Below are 14,168 nucleotides of genomic sequence, written 5' to 3' on the forward strand. Positions count from 1 at the left end.
TCCCAATGCTGGTTGTTCTTAATCCTTGAGTCATTCTCTAGTTCTCAAAATATAGAAGATTTCTATGAAATCCTCTGAATTTATGTCTGTCCCCCTCCCCAAGGCAAAAATTCATTTATTGCTCAAGGCGTTGCCTGTCACAGCATGTCTGAGTCACCAGTGAGGATGCAGAACTATTTAATGGGAAATCAGAGAAAAGATCCTAATTTTAAATATCCATTGCCCTTCTTTCCTGTGCAGCAGTAGGTGAGGAATGTGTGCTCTCGTCTGTTCGATGCTGGCTTGTCTCTCACTGTATCTGGTATTTAGAGTTTCTTCACTGCGATGGCTCATGGAGACTTGTCATAAGCTGTTCCTTGTCTCTCTCCAAGCATGAAAATCAAGTCTTGGGGGTTGTGCTAAGAATCAGATCGTATCAGTAGCTGTTGGCAGGAATTCACTGAGATGCCAAAGAGAGCTTTACTTTTTCCCCAGTTCCCTACCACTCTCTCCCATTGCTACCAGCTGGTACAGTGCATTTGTCTTGGATTTTTTCTATTTACTCATTACCTCCAACAACCCTTGCTGTCTTTAGGAGATGAGGAGGCTGACTTAAACATGATCTTAATGTTATACCTGGGTTATAAGGATAAGAGATGGTTGTGATTCATGCTCCTGGGGGACCTTGTGTGTACTTTTTCTAATTTGGAGCCCAACATGAGGCTGTCTCAATATGCATATTCAGGTACGGGTCCTGAGGACAGAAATGACATCTACTTTTTCAAGCTCTCTCCTCACACTTTCATTTATTTCAGTTTCCTCCTTTCTTTTTTTCAAATGGCAGATAAATCTTGTCAGTGTTTTTTTGGCTTTGCAGCGTTTTCTTTTATTTCTCCAGCAATGTGCAAATCTAATGGTTTGCTATTTCTGCTAAATGTATTTATTTCCAAGCTCTTTAATTCTTGTGCTTTTTTTGTTTGGTGAGAGAAGAGACAAATCTCCAGCAGTCAAAAAATAAACTGTCCTCAGTTCGAGCAAAATTGAACCCATTCTAATCATTGCTATAAAAAGTAGTTGTTGTGTGTGAGTTCATTGTCAAGATTGAAAGGCTGACCAGTAGGTCCCCAAGAAGCCTCTAGTGATGTGTCTGCTGGGTTGGAGTTGCATCACAGGTGAACAGAACAATACTACGTGAGCCCTTAAAGTGACACTTATTAATTCTCAGCCTGTTTGACTTCCAGTTGTTTCTGAGTCACTGTAGCTATTGCAGTGGGCAGTGCATATGGCCAGAACCACCTTGGGACGTTTCATATGGAAACTCCATGGTTTGTAACTGTGAGCTTTCACAAGATGACGGGATACACCGTGAACATAATTCATAGCTCAGTCTGGCACTGTGTTGTAACTGAAGTCTTGGTATGAAAACCTGCACGGCCACAGGGGATTTTCACCATTATCCAATAATCCACATCATAAATAATCTTTCCAGGCTCCTTGTTGAACCCTTCTGTGAAAAATAGTTTAAAGAGAGAAACTGGAGGAAGATTTCCCTCTTCAAAGAACAGTTAAACTATTAATTTTGTAGGATGCCTGGGTATTATACCATTTCAGTGTTCTCTGTTTCATCCAAGCAATGGCTTGGTGACATATACAACAGCCACTGCTGTGGACTGGGAAACACTGGACTAAAAAACTGGAGTTTCTGTTCTGCCAATTGCAACTGGGTGATATTTGTGCCTGCCCCTATGGGGTGGGTATTTTCCTGACTAAATAGTTGTGCTTTTCTGAAGTTAGGGCAGTATCTTTGCTTTCAGCATTGATACAGCATGACATGTACAGTAGGACCTGTCATAATCCATGATGTCAAATCTGTTTCAATGTTAATAAGTCCTTAATCAAGCTGTTTGTTTCCTCCAGGATGTCACATTTAGCAGCGGATTGTGAAATGCTTGAGAATGGGAATTATAGGGGCATTATTTAATGCTAAGTGTTATCCGCATCATATCTGAAGCTTGAACATGCCAGAAAAACATCCGTCACGTACTCCAAATAATCTATCCGAGCTTTCAGGATCAATCATGAATTGGCTGGGTATGTACACTATTTCTCTTTGTGTGGCATAATATTACACACCATATTCAGTAACTAATTCTCACACTGTTTGTTACCTGTTTTCTATGGCTGGTGCTTTTGCTTTATATAATGATACTGCACAGTGTTTGACCAATCACTTTAAATCAAGATTGGCACTTGAAATCCAACGGAAAATAACCGAAATTTAAAACCAATAGTACCTCATGCTGGTCTGTTTGTGCTATGTAAGGAAAAAGATGTTCAAGCCAAGCAGCTGCTGGTGGGTTTAAGTGAGAAGCTACCCAGAGAGACCAGGTTTATGATTCTCGTCTCCTGTTCTTGGTGCTGTCTTCAACAGGAACAGAATTAAGGACTAAAATTGTACCTTTAATTGTACCTTTAATTGTACCTTTAATTCCCAGAAGTCTTTTCCATTTCCAAAGAAGTAAATATCACCATAGTGAACTCATGGCAAATATTTTCCCAATGCATTTTCCTTCTGTATTTAAATGACATTTAACAATGTGCCACTTTCTCTTATGAATGTGTTTGTCTGCAAACAGACGTGATACATGCTGTCAGCAATGATTTATTAACAAAGAAAAAAGAAACTAGAAAAACAGCAACACAACCTTACCCAAGCACTACACACACTACGTGTGTTTCTGCAGAGCAATGTCATTTACTTTCTGCAGAGTGAAGCCTGGCAAAGTTGTGGGTTTTCTTCACTTAGGGAACAGTTTACATTCATATCGTAAAGCTGTCTTGTTGTTATGTCCTTCTTGTGAACCAGACTCCTAGCGGTAGGTTCTTTGTAGGCACAGGAGGGAGAGTCCAGGTTGCATCTGTGAGGACAATGTTTTTGTTGGGGTTTTCCCCAGTTTCTGTTGTGAAATAGTAAAGAAAGGTTGGGGGGAAGCGGTGAAGATTTCTCCAGATTGCATTTGTTTCCACAAGTTCTATCCAATTGAAAAGGCTCGGTTTCAACCAGTGGGTCAGAATTACTCGGCGTTTTGAGAATTGGTGTGTTCTCCTAAAAGCTGTTTTTCTCTATGAAATGCTTTCTTTGAGTTTAGTCCAAGTCATAATGAATGCTGGAGCAATTAAAGTATCAGCCACTGTAAGGAGTCTTGAGAGCAAAGGAGACAGACGGGATCAGGGCTTAAGCTATGGAAATACATTTGTGTGAAGCAAAGGGTTGATAAACCTCAATTTCAAACAAAATAGTTTGCATATGCTAAGCTCCCAATACTAAACACCTCCTTCTGCCCGCCCCCACTAAACAAAAGTTAAATCTTCAAACTTCATGTCTGAAGAAAGAAAGAAAATAGCATTTCTATTTTTCGGCAGGTGTTCATAAATTTACAGTAACAGAACACAGGTTAGTGGGAAAGGTGCTGTTTGGATTTAGAGTATGACTTTATAAACTTAATTATTACGCCTTCCGATTCCAGGCAGGTTTATGTTCATTTCCATGCGTCGTTATGTAGATGTTGTGGGCTTTTAAGCCAAAGTGTTTGTGTCTGGGACTGAATCATGCCTTCATATTCTGCAATCAATTAAGTTGTTTTCATTTCGTTCTTGTAATTGTTGCCTTCTTTTTTGGGGGCTGGGGTGGGGAGGTGGAGGGGATAAACAGAAAAGCCTTTTAAAGTATTTTTCATTAGCACATACTATTAAGTGGGTAAGCACCCTAAGTATATCTTAATTTAATTTAGATTTCACAGCAGCATTTTCCCTATGCTAATTACATGCCAGTTTGTTATTAAGAAAAATATTTAGTGAAGTTGAACTTGGTGATAGATACATATCTATCAGATCACTGTTAAACCTCATTAAATAGTGTTTTAATTGCAATTTGTTTTTAATTACTGCTCATTAAGCATATTATTAAATGTAAATTGCACACTTACGAAAGACTGGTTTACAAATATAAATGGCTAAGGCTCTTACTCATAGAATCATAGAATGGCTTGGGATGAGAGGAACCTTTAAGATGGAAGTCTTTAGAGGGACTCCAGGAGGCAAACTGTTAACCCAACAGCAAACCTGCACCTATCTGAGGAGCATATATGACTGTTGTATCTTTGCTGATCATTAGCAGCCCCAAATCTGTTATATTTGTTGCTTCAGTAAATGATTTATTTTCACTGTTTGTGAAAATGTCCCAGTGAAAGCCCTTGGATGGACTGTGGCTGGAAAACGCCACAAATATCAACGCCACAACCACGGAACAGCAAACCTCCACCTGTCTGTGCAGTCTGTGATGGCAGCGCAGGGTCACAGTCGCCCCGTGACCTCACAGTGGGCCGGGTGCCTACCCATAGCCAGCGGGCCCAGCCCGCATTGAGTCTTGCTGGCGACTCTCGAGGTGTGAACGTCTCCTGTGGGAGCACGAGACACTGAGACCTTGCCAGTGCGAGAGACATCAGAGTCCTGCGAGAGGACTGCGAGTGACTGAGGATCCCATTGGAGGATCCCCAGAGCTCAGAGCTCCTGCCGGTGGCACACGAGCTGTCTGCCACAGGTAGGACGCCTGACAGGCGCTGAGGCCCGGAGGCTGCCGACTGCTCTGCAAGAGGCAGCTTCATCCAGATCCATCCTTGGAGCCACACAGCGCCAGGGCAGCCGCAGCCATGAGCCGGGAGGCGGCTGCCAACAGGAGGAGGAGGGAGACGTGGACGTGGCCGGTGGAGGCCCGTGAGGAGCCGTGCCCCATCTGCCTGGGCCCCATGGAGGATGCCGTCCGCGCTCTGCCCTGCAGGCACATCTTCTGCAGGGAGTGCATCCAGCACTGGATGGCCAACACACCCAACTGCCCCCTGTGCCGGGGGTTAATCACCGGCATGCTGCGCCTCAGCTGGCGCCCCTCGGGTCGCCCCCCGACCCGCCGGCCCCGGGGAAGGCTGCAGCGCACCAGGGAGCGGCGGCAGACAAGATCAAGATCTGCCCATCGCTCCCGCAGCGTCCCAGCACGGCGCACGGAGCGCAGCCCCTCCAGGTCCCCCCGCCCGCTGGTGCGCAGCAGCTCCTGGCACGGGGACCCCAACCAGCGCAGCCGCTTCGAGGAGCCACCCCGGGAAGAAGAGGACGGGGAATGGCTGAGGCGGGTGGCCCAGGAGCGGCGGATGGCCGCCGGAGACCACGCGCGGCGCCACGACGGGCCCCAGGTGTGAGCGGGCGGCCCAACCTCAGCCGGGAACGGCAACGGGGACGGAAAGCGCGGCCGGGACAGAGGCTGAGACGCTGCACAGCTCTTGGCCTCAGCTCTCGCTCAGCATCACTGCCCTGCACCGCGCTGGACAACACACCGGCAGCTCCAGCTCATCCTTCTGCTCCCCGCTCATCAGCCTTGCTCAGCACACAGTGCCCAGGACAGGGCTGCCGGTACCACAGAGCTGCACACTGCACAGAGAACAGTCAACAGCGGCTGAGAGATGGAAGGACTGGAAGAAACCAGAGGACTTAATGTGATCCTTTGGTTGTCACTGAAAGGACATCATCCTTTCAGCAGCATCACAAGTTGCACTCTCATCCCATCTTGGAGGAAGAGCCCTTTACTGCATCCAGGTCTGGGGCCTCCAGCACAAGAAAGCCATGGGCCTTTTGGAAGGGTCCCAGAGGAGGCCTCAGAGATGCTGAGGGCTGGAGCACCTCTCTACAAAGACAGACTGAAGGAGCTGGGCTTGTTCGACCTGAAGAAGATCCATAGGAGACCTCGTTGTGGCTTTCCAATACTTAAGATGAACTTCTAAACAGGATGGAAATAGACCTTTTAAGCAGATGGTTGCTGATAAGATGAAGTTGAAGTCTGGACACAGGCTGCCCATAGAAGCTGCGTATGCTTCCTCATCCCTGGAGGTGCTCAAAGCAAGGTTGGATGGGGCTGTGTGCAGCCTGACCTTGAACCTGACTTACTGGTGGTCTTTGAGGACCCTCCTAAGCAAAGACATTCTGTGTTTCTATGAAGAGGAACAGCAGAGTCCAATATAATTACAAAACATCATTGTATTGCGCTGATATGACAGCGCTGCTGAACAGCACTTGTTGCTTTTCATTTACATAGCCATATTTCGACTTCAAAATTGGAGAAATAAAAACAACTCTAAAATGTTAATGCCAAGAGAGTTCTATGTCCTATTGTTTGCAAGGTTTGTTTTTCAGGGAGGAGGATAAATTCTGGAGTGTTAGGCGTAAAAATGCCCCATTTCTCAAGCTCTTCTTTCACATACAGAAAAGTCCTTCCAGTTGATGTTCATCTGGTGGCTCTGGAGCCCTGGCAGAGAGCTGTGACCAGCAGAGTTGGGGCTGCAGCAGCTGCCCTGACTGCTGGTTTGTTGGAATCACTCCTCACCTACACACTGCTTTCCCATACCTGTTTGCTTTGGCAATAGCTCTCTTCTGGCCTTCTGGGTTCGTCACCTGTGCAGGGAGATCAGTTTGCCCATCTATGTTAAAGGGAAGAAAATAGTAATTGCTTCCCTGGACGTCATCTTTTTTTCTCTGGACTAACAAATGCTTTATGTTTTCATCAGCACCGTTTCTGCAAGGCACAGCCCTGTACCCCAGGGATGCTCTGTGATGTCAGCAGTCTCCCAATGGCACCAACTGAAAGAAAAGCATAAGGTGCACGTAGCGAAAGAAAGAGAGGGGAGATGAGCCTTGGTTTCTTTGATGTGGTTGCCATGCTTTTATTTGATATCTCAAATTTAGAGAGCAAGGCAACAAAATCAATGATGCTCTATGAGCCTTTGAAATCACAGCCCTTCCTGCAGAACCAAGTGATTTTTTTTTGTACAGGAAAAATTTGATCCAGAGGATGTGTGGGAATGGGCAATTCTCATTGCTTCAGTGTTTGGATCAGGCCTAGGGAGATCTGAGTTCTGTGTGGTCCTGGGGGGATCCAGAAGTTGGGCTCAGTGATCCTTAACTGCTGCCTTACTTCTGGGCCCCCAGAATTTGAGGTGTGTAGGGTGAATGCTTGATCTATTCATATTGTTACCTACAACATACCATCCCTGCTTGCCTGCCAGCATCTCCCTTCTTTATTAAATAGAATTAAGATCATCTGAAGCAGTCAACAGATGTAGAAGGGAAATGAAGCATGAGAAATGTAGACAAAACTGAGCAAGGAAGGGCCAGCAGGGAGGAAACTGAAGCAAAGGGGAAACACAGGCAGGGAAAACAGAAATTAGACAGGGCATTGAAACCAGTGGTCTAAGTAAAAGGAGGTAGAGGATGGGAGCTGTGTGCCTGAAAGATGCAGAGGGATCTGAGTAATGGTTTGCAGAGATTTTTCTCTGTGGTTGATCCTGGTTGAGGTCTGTCACTTTTTTACCATCTGATGACAAGGTGGCAGCTATTCAGCAATGTGAGATGGTGATGTCAGTCCCTGAGATGCTCGGCTGCCATTAAGGGCAGGCCCAGGGATCAGGACAGAGATGTGCTGTTGGGTAGTTATGCCATATCAGCTCTCAAGCTACCACTAAAGAAAGCTCAGTACCTGTGTGACCTGCTACATCTTTTCTAGAGGCAGAGCTGCTCTGTAATGCAAGAATTGCCCCTCAGAGAAACAAATGTAGTTAAAGGATGCATGAACTTGCTTTTCTTAAGTCATATTTGCCTGTGAAAGCCCTTCTCTAGACATTTCAGTTCTTGTTTCAACACAAAGACCCAATTTAGTTATCTTTTTTGAAGGCTTTTTTCTTCTTATTTTCTTATTTATTTATTTGTTTATCTTCAAGAATGATAATATTTTGAAGCCTTTCATCTAGGAGTGAAGCACTCTGCCAGAAGGAAGGAAAGGTTGGGAAGAAGGGTTTGAGGATGCTCTTCTGATGAAGATCAGCTCATTGTGTATGACCAGTTAGTAAACTGGAGAGACGTTCCCAAGAGAAATAGAGACAGGGTGGTGGACAAAAGATATAATCCCTTATGGGGAGCAGTGTTGGTGTCCTGTAGATATGTAAAGACCAGGAAATAACCTGTGACCGTGCGGGGAATTAATGGGGATAGGGACTGTTGGGCAGTGCTGTCGTGATGATAAGGCATTTGTGTGTTGAAAACAGCTGAAGTTGCCTGAGCAGTGGCAGACTTTCCCATGGATTGGACAAGAAAATGAGATAAGGTTCTGTACACAGACACCCGTTGGCTCCGATTCTCCTTGCACTGACAATGGTTTTGTGCCAGGTTATCTCCACTGACTCCAATGGATTTTCTCCAGTACATAGTGTAGTTTAAATCAGATGCAGGACCACTACTTTCCAATTAATGAATCTCTTTCAAAACCTCCTGGACCAGATGTTACAATTGCAAACAGATCATCCTGGCAAACAAAAGTATCTTCTCATATGTTAATGTCTCTGTCGCAGTAGGCGAGGTCCTAGCATGAGTGCTTCTATCTGCCTCTGGATCTGCTCATAAAACATCAGTTATACAACGTTTTCTTTGGCAAATGGGTGTCTTCCATGAAGAAGCCATTCCAATACAACAGTGCTTTTATATGGACTGTTTCAGTCCATGTTGTGCAACCCTTTTGCACAATGATTCATTATGCTATCTAGCTTCTTGATATGCTGAATCATTGCATGATACTTTGCCAGCTTCTTTGTATGCCAACAATAACTTGCTCATGTTTCAAAGATATAGAAGGCTGCAAAAATCACTGCAGCACAGAGAGCCTGAGCATTTGGCTGAGAGGGCTCTCAGCAGGCTTTAAACTCTTCCACATGGGTGGGGACATTATCTTTCAGCTCCTGCTCTCTGGATGGCTGTAGGAAATTGCATATGGCTTCCACTTGTCACTAGAAAGCTGGAGAAGGCCCAAATTCCTGTTCCATTTACACTAGCAGCAATTAACTAGTTTTGCGTTGTGGCCCCTTAGAGTAAATCAGCTCTCTTGTGCATGGGGAGCCATCTGCGTTCACAGGCTTGACCTACTGGAACCATTCAGCCACAGAAAAGACTTAGGAAATAGCCCTATAGCCACTAATGGTGGCCACTGTGGGACTTCTTGATGTGTGCTGCCAGAGCCTCCCCATCTCTGTGGTGTTGATGTGAAGAGGGGAGGGTAAATTAAACCCTTTTTTTTACTACACTGTCTGTAACAGCGTGAATTTCTCCACGTGTTCTTTTGTGACTCTTGGGTTCGCTGGCTGCTGTGTTCCTTATGTACTACTGAGGTGCGCGACTTATTTTTCATAACTCAGGGATCTGGTAATGATTTCCAAGTTCTGTTTTATAAATTGAGTTTACTTTGTGTCACAGGTGCACAGGACTGGATTGTTGTAGAGACAAACGATTCTTTCCCTTGGTGATTCTAGAGGTCTTTCTGAGTTGCTTTGTTGCTGAGAGTTCTAATTAATTGAAAATATTTTTTGAATCAGAAAGAATTCAGAATTGACTGTATATATTCATAGCAATGCTAAACATAGGACAAGATTTTGATCTGAAGCACATCATGCTGCTTGAAAACAAGAGATTTTAGGCAGACGTGTTCTGGTACTTTTAAAGTATATTCTTCTTTCAATGCTATGTTGCGTTTCCCAGTGTAGCTCAGTTAAGCAGCATGGCATAGTACTGTGTACATTATGTGCTTTGGAGAAGCATGTGAGAACTGCTGTTTTTCCTATAAGTAGATGAACTTTGAATCCTAATGGAAAACCCTTGGTTTTGAAGGAGGTGTCCTGAAAGACCTTAAGAGCGCATTTTCACATCTGATTTTTAAGCGTAATGATGGCAGCCATTTCACATACAAAAGTATCTGCTGTTTGCAGGTATCATTACCTGCCTGGGACTTGTATGAGACAGGCAGCTAGAACACCTTTTCTTCCTGCCCTGTGCTAATTGCATGCTGAATTCTATAAGGATCTGTCCACGTGCAGTTAGGCTTTGACGTGAGATAATAATATCAGATTTTAAAGGCGAAGCATGTATGTACTTGTCTGATGTGTATTTATAGAAAAGGTCAGGGGACTTACTGTAAGTGGTTTTATTCCAAGTCCTGGCTGTGTGAAACATTCTTCACATGGATGCTATAGTTACCATAATATTTATAACTCTTGCTTTGTGTACATCTAGTTTGTCTCAGCCGTACTTATGTAGCGTCCTGCATTATTTTTCTGTATATTTTTGTGTTTGTTAGTTTAAGACATCATTCCTGATGCTGGCAGCTTGTGCCACCTTCTTGTCTCCCCGCTCCTCTTGTACCCAAACTCTTTTGCAGGGCTGCCCTGCCACAGAAATGGATCAGACAAGTTACAGGAGCCGTAGATTGGCTGGATGGGGATCCACCTAGCAACACCACCGCACTAATGCTGGATTGGGAAATTTGCCCTACAGGAGTTTGTCTTGATTAAAGGCTTCAGTCTGTCTTTGCAACACAAACACAGGAGCCCCCATGCTGCTCTCTGAAATTTACAGCGTATTTTCTTTTTACTCAAGCATATTGAAGCAGAACAGAAGAAAGGATCAAAGGTACCGTAATGTTTCTATAAACAAGTACTACTTAGTTGGGTTTTTTATTTTTTTATCTGGGGTTTATTTTTTTCCAAACAAATCTTCTAGGCACATTAGGCTCAGATTACATTTTATTGCCAAATCACCAGCTGGCAACAAAATCACATATGTCTGTGTAAATAAAGTAGATGAGAAGCTGAACAGGAGATTGGGAGATGATTCAAGCAGTCATATTGGCATCTACACCTTAAAATGTGAGTGTTTTATCTGTCTATTCAGCAATGTCCTATATGGACCCCTTTTCAGCATGAAACACAAAATTATCCCAAGCTGAGATTCTAGTTTGTGGTTTTCCTCCCTTTTAGTGAATTTACAGGAAAACAGATAATTCTCTGGGAGTATAATCCAAAACTTCATTTTTTGTTTGCTCATCAGGCGATGACTAATCTGCTCTCTGTTACTCAAATATAGGTGTAACTCTTGTGATGACTGATGTTATTATGAAGGATTTTCACTTTGAGGGCCAGATCATCCTTCCTTTGAAGGTAATACAGTTTTGCAATTGGCTTGAGGGTTCATTTACTGTCTCTTTTGTGTATTTGGATTCACTTGTCAGTGAAACCTCAAAAATGATTAATTTATCTTTAAGGCCATGTTGCTATTCCTTCTCCACTTCTTGATAGTCAACACATTCCCTTTAGTCTTCATGCCAGCATATTATTCCCAGGGAAAAAAAAAAAAAAAAAAAAGGTCCTGTTTTTTTTGAATGCAAACATATCAGGAAGTTAGTAATCGTCATCTGGCTTCTATGAGCCAATGAACTAGAACATCTTTTTAGATGTGGGTTATCATGAGACAGTTTTCCCTCCACAGTCATGAAAAATAGGTTCCTTTTGGCCAGGATTGTGCTCCTTTCAGGTCTTTGGTGAAAGAAAATTAGTATTTCTGCTAACTTCTGAAGATTAAGATATCTGGGTATAATTTTTTTGTTCAAATATCTCTAATCCAGGGGAGATTTGCTTAGCAGAGCTGAGAGATACAATTCCCTATGTTAGAGCAGTGGCACAGAAATGCCACAACAGCAGCTATCATGGGTCTGTTTGCAGAGGCACTTTTGCACTCAGTCAATAAACTCTGGGAGAACCTAATGAATGTGTGGGGAAAGAGCTCCATTCTCCTTGATGTGGAAGACAGAAATGAAAGGGTCAGTACCTATGCTATGTTTCTGGACAGCACTTTTTAGTCCTTACATTTTTCTTACCGTCCAAGAGATTTCAACCCCAACTGATTTGGAGCTCTAGTCCTTCCTAGAAGTGGTTTTGTTTTGTTTTGTTTTGTTTTGTTTTGTTTTCTGTCAAGACACCCAATTCTTTTCTTTCCTCCCTATTCTTCCACCATACAACGCACATTTTGGGGTGAGATGCTTCAGTTTGGGAAATATCGGTGTGTACTGACTAGCTGACTTTTTTTTTCTTCCCAAACTGGACAGAATGGAGAATACTTCCTGCCCTACTCAGAATCATCTCCATAGTAAGATAAAATGGGAGTTAACAAGGGTCAGGTTTATGACAGGGAAGGAAAGTTGCTAATGACCATTATCTATGCCACAGGTTTAACTTCATTACTTTTGCATTAAGTTCTTAATGCCCAAAGCAATAAGCAAACTGAGTCCTGTTGAACTGTAGTAACCTAATCTCTCCGAATGAAATAGAGGGGAAAGCAGAGCCATTTGACATGGCCTTTATTCCATCTTCTCTTTCCCCATCCCCCATCTACATCTCAGACATGTTGTGAGTTTCCTTTCCTTCCCACTGCCTTTTTCCCCCCCCGTCTTCTCTCCTGAGTCTTTTCTGGCTGTCCAAAACTGTATTTGAAGTAGGATTGACTTTGATGTGTTCAGGCCTCCCATAGTACTGCATGTGGGGTTCATCACATAGAGAAATCTATCCTGATAATTTTTTGAAGTATAGAGCTGTACAAACTATGTTCAGAATCACAAACTTTTAAATTTGGGAGGTAAGGTAACCTTGAGATGTCCATGGCATGGTGGATTGCATGAAGGCAGAGCCCAGATAAAGCAGAATGTATTTACTGAGTGCTTTTCAGTGTGTTGTGCCCATTCTCCAGTTATGCTGACACTTATGGCTCTGAGCGTGCCCTGCTTGATACTCAAAAATCCAAACAATTTAGGTGTAATGAATGAAGAACAAACACTACTAGAGAGAATTAAGTGTAATTCATGATTTAGCATGAGATCAGCTGTTTTCCCACTCACCCTCAACTGCATCAGAGAATACTGAAATACCTTCTTCTGGTGTGACCTGCAGACTTCTGATCTGTAGATGGAAAAACAAAAGCCACTGAATAAGAAATTTCCTAATATGAGCTGTTTCTGGGTCAGCAGCCTGAAATAAAATCTCTAGTACATCTTCTTCTGAGTTCCCAACATAATGAGTGGGAAAGAATCAGTGATGGCAGTTAACTAAGGAAACTGGTAAGTAAGAAATCCATTACTACTAGTAGAAAAATTAAGTGGTTGCTGCTTGAGAAATAGGATAGATTAGCTATATCTAGGAAAATAGTAGAAACTGAGGAGAATTATGCAACAAAAGTGAATATCTATGAAAAACAACTATCAGCAGTGCAATGCAATGTGTTACCGTAATCCAGTATTGTAAGGTAACCTCTGTATTAGCACCTTACTCTCTGAATAAATAAGAAGTGCCAAAGGCTGAGCATCTATCTTATGACCTGTTTCCTGTTCAGAGTGATCAGCCTTACCACATACTCAGGATGCTGAGAAAATTGTCCCTCCATAATAAAGTTTTTGTGCTGCGAAGCACAAGGAGTTTTAATTTCCTTGTCCTTCTCTGTCTTGCTTTCTGTAGCCAAGAAACTGTGGTGAGTATCTGCTCCAGTGAGGCTTGATACATCAGTCTGGCAGCCATCATCTGTTTTAAGCAGAGCTATCTTGTCTCTACAGACCAGTCTGCCTCCTGACGGCTTGGCTTGATGCTACTGATGTTTTTTCAGCTTGTAGTGCAGCAGGTTCTTCTTCAGATGGCTGATGTCTCTCTTCACCTTACTCCCAGAGGAGATTTTTCTTATATTCTTAAAATGAGAGGATCAGGTGAGCTACAGGGCATGTCAGTAGAAGCTGATGGGAATGCTGCAGGTAGGAAGGACTAAATGGTAGTCCTGCTTCAGGTATGTGTAAGTGCCTGCAAATTAAATGGTCTCTGCTGTATCTTTGGGATTGACTTGTAAGGAGGAGGAGGATTAGCCAAGTGCTTGTTTAAGAAGTTGGAAATCTATAAGTTTGCTCTTATCAGTCACTGAGCTGGTTTTGTTGGGGAACTGAACTTTACCTCCCCCTCTGTGGAAGGGAAAGGAATGTATTTGATCCTTGTGCTGAGGCATTTAAGGTTGCCAACCATCAAATTAAAATGGTTCTATGTTTGATAAGTTTCCAGCCTTGCTTCTCACTTTCTTCATGCTCTTTCCCATCATTAACATCTCTTGTATGACAACATCTCTTTATGGTTTTCAACTCACCAGAGAACCATAGAGGTCCCATGTTTACTAAGATACCATTACTCTGGTTCTGGGGAAAAACAAAACAACAATAACAACAAAAACCATCGTGAACCAAACTTTCT

General features: G+C 43.2%; 1 long non-coding RNA gene across 1 annotated transcript in view; it reads left to right on the top strand.

The window, feature by feature from the left end:
- LOC107322899 (uncharacterized) overlaps positions 1-14,168 on the top strand; it is a 211,435-nt gene that overhangs the window by 115,989 nt on the left and 81,278 nt on the right. The window contains exon 3 of the long non-coding RNA XR_014935940.1: positions 1,897-2,070. This is a non-coding gene — a long non-coding RNA (uncharacterized LOC107322899). The remainder of the gene's footprint in view (positions 1-1,896; positions 2,071-14,168) is intronic.

Source organism: Coturnix japonica, chromosome 19 (genome assembly GCF_054131305.1).
Source record: "Coturnix japonica strain WE chromosome 19, WE-NBRP24, whole genome shotgun sequence".
Classification (NCBI taxonomy): Eukaryota; Metazoa; Chordata; class Aves; order Galliformes; family Phasianidae; genus Coturnix; species Coturnix japonica.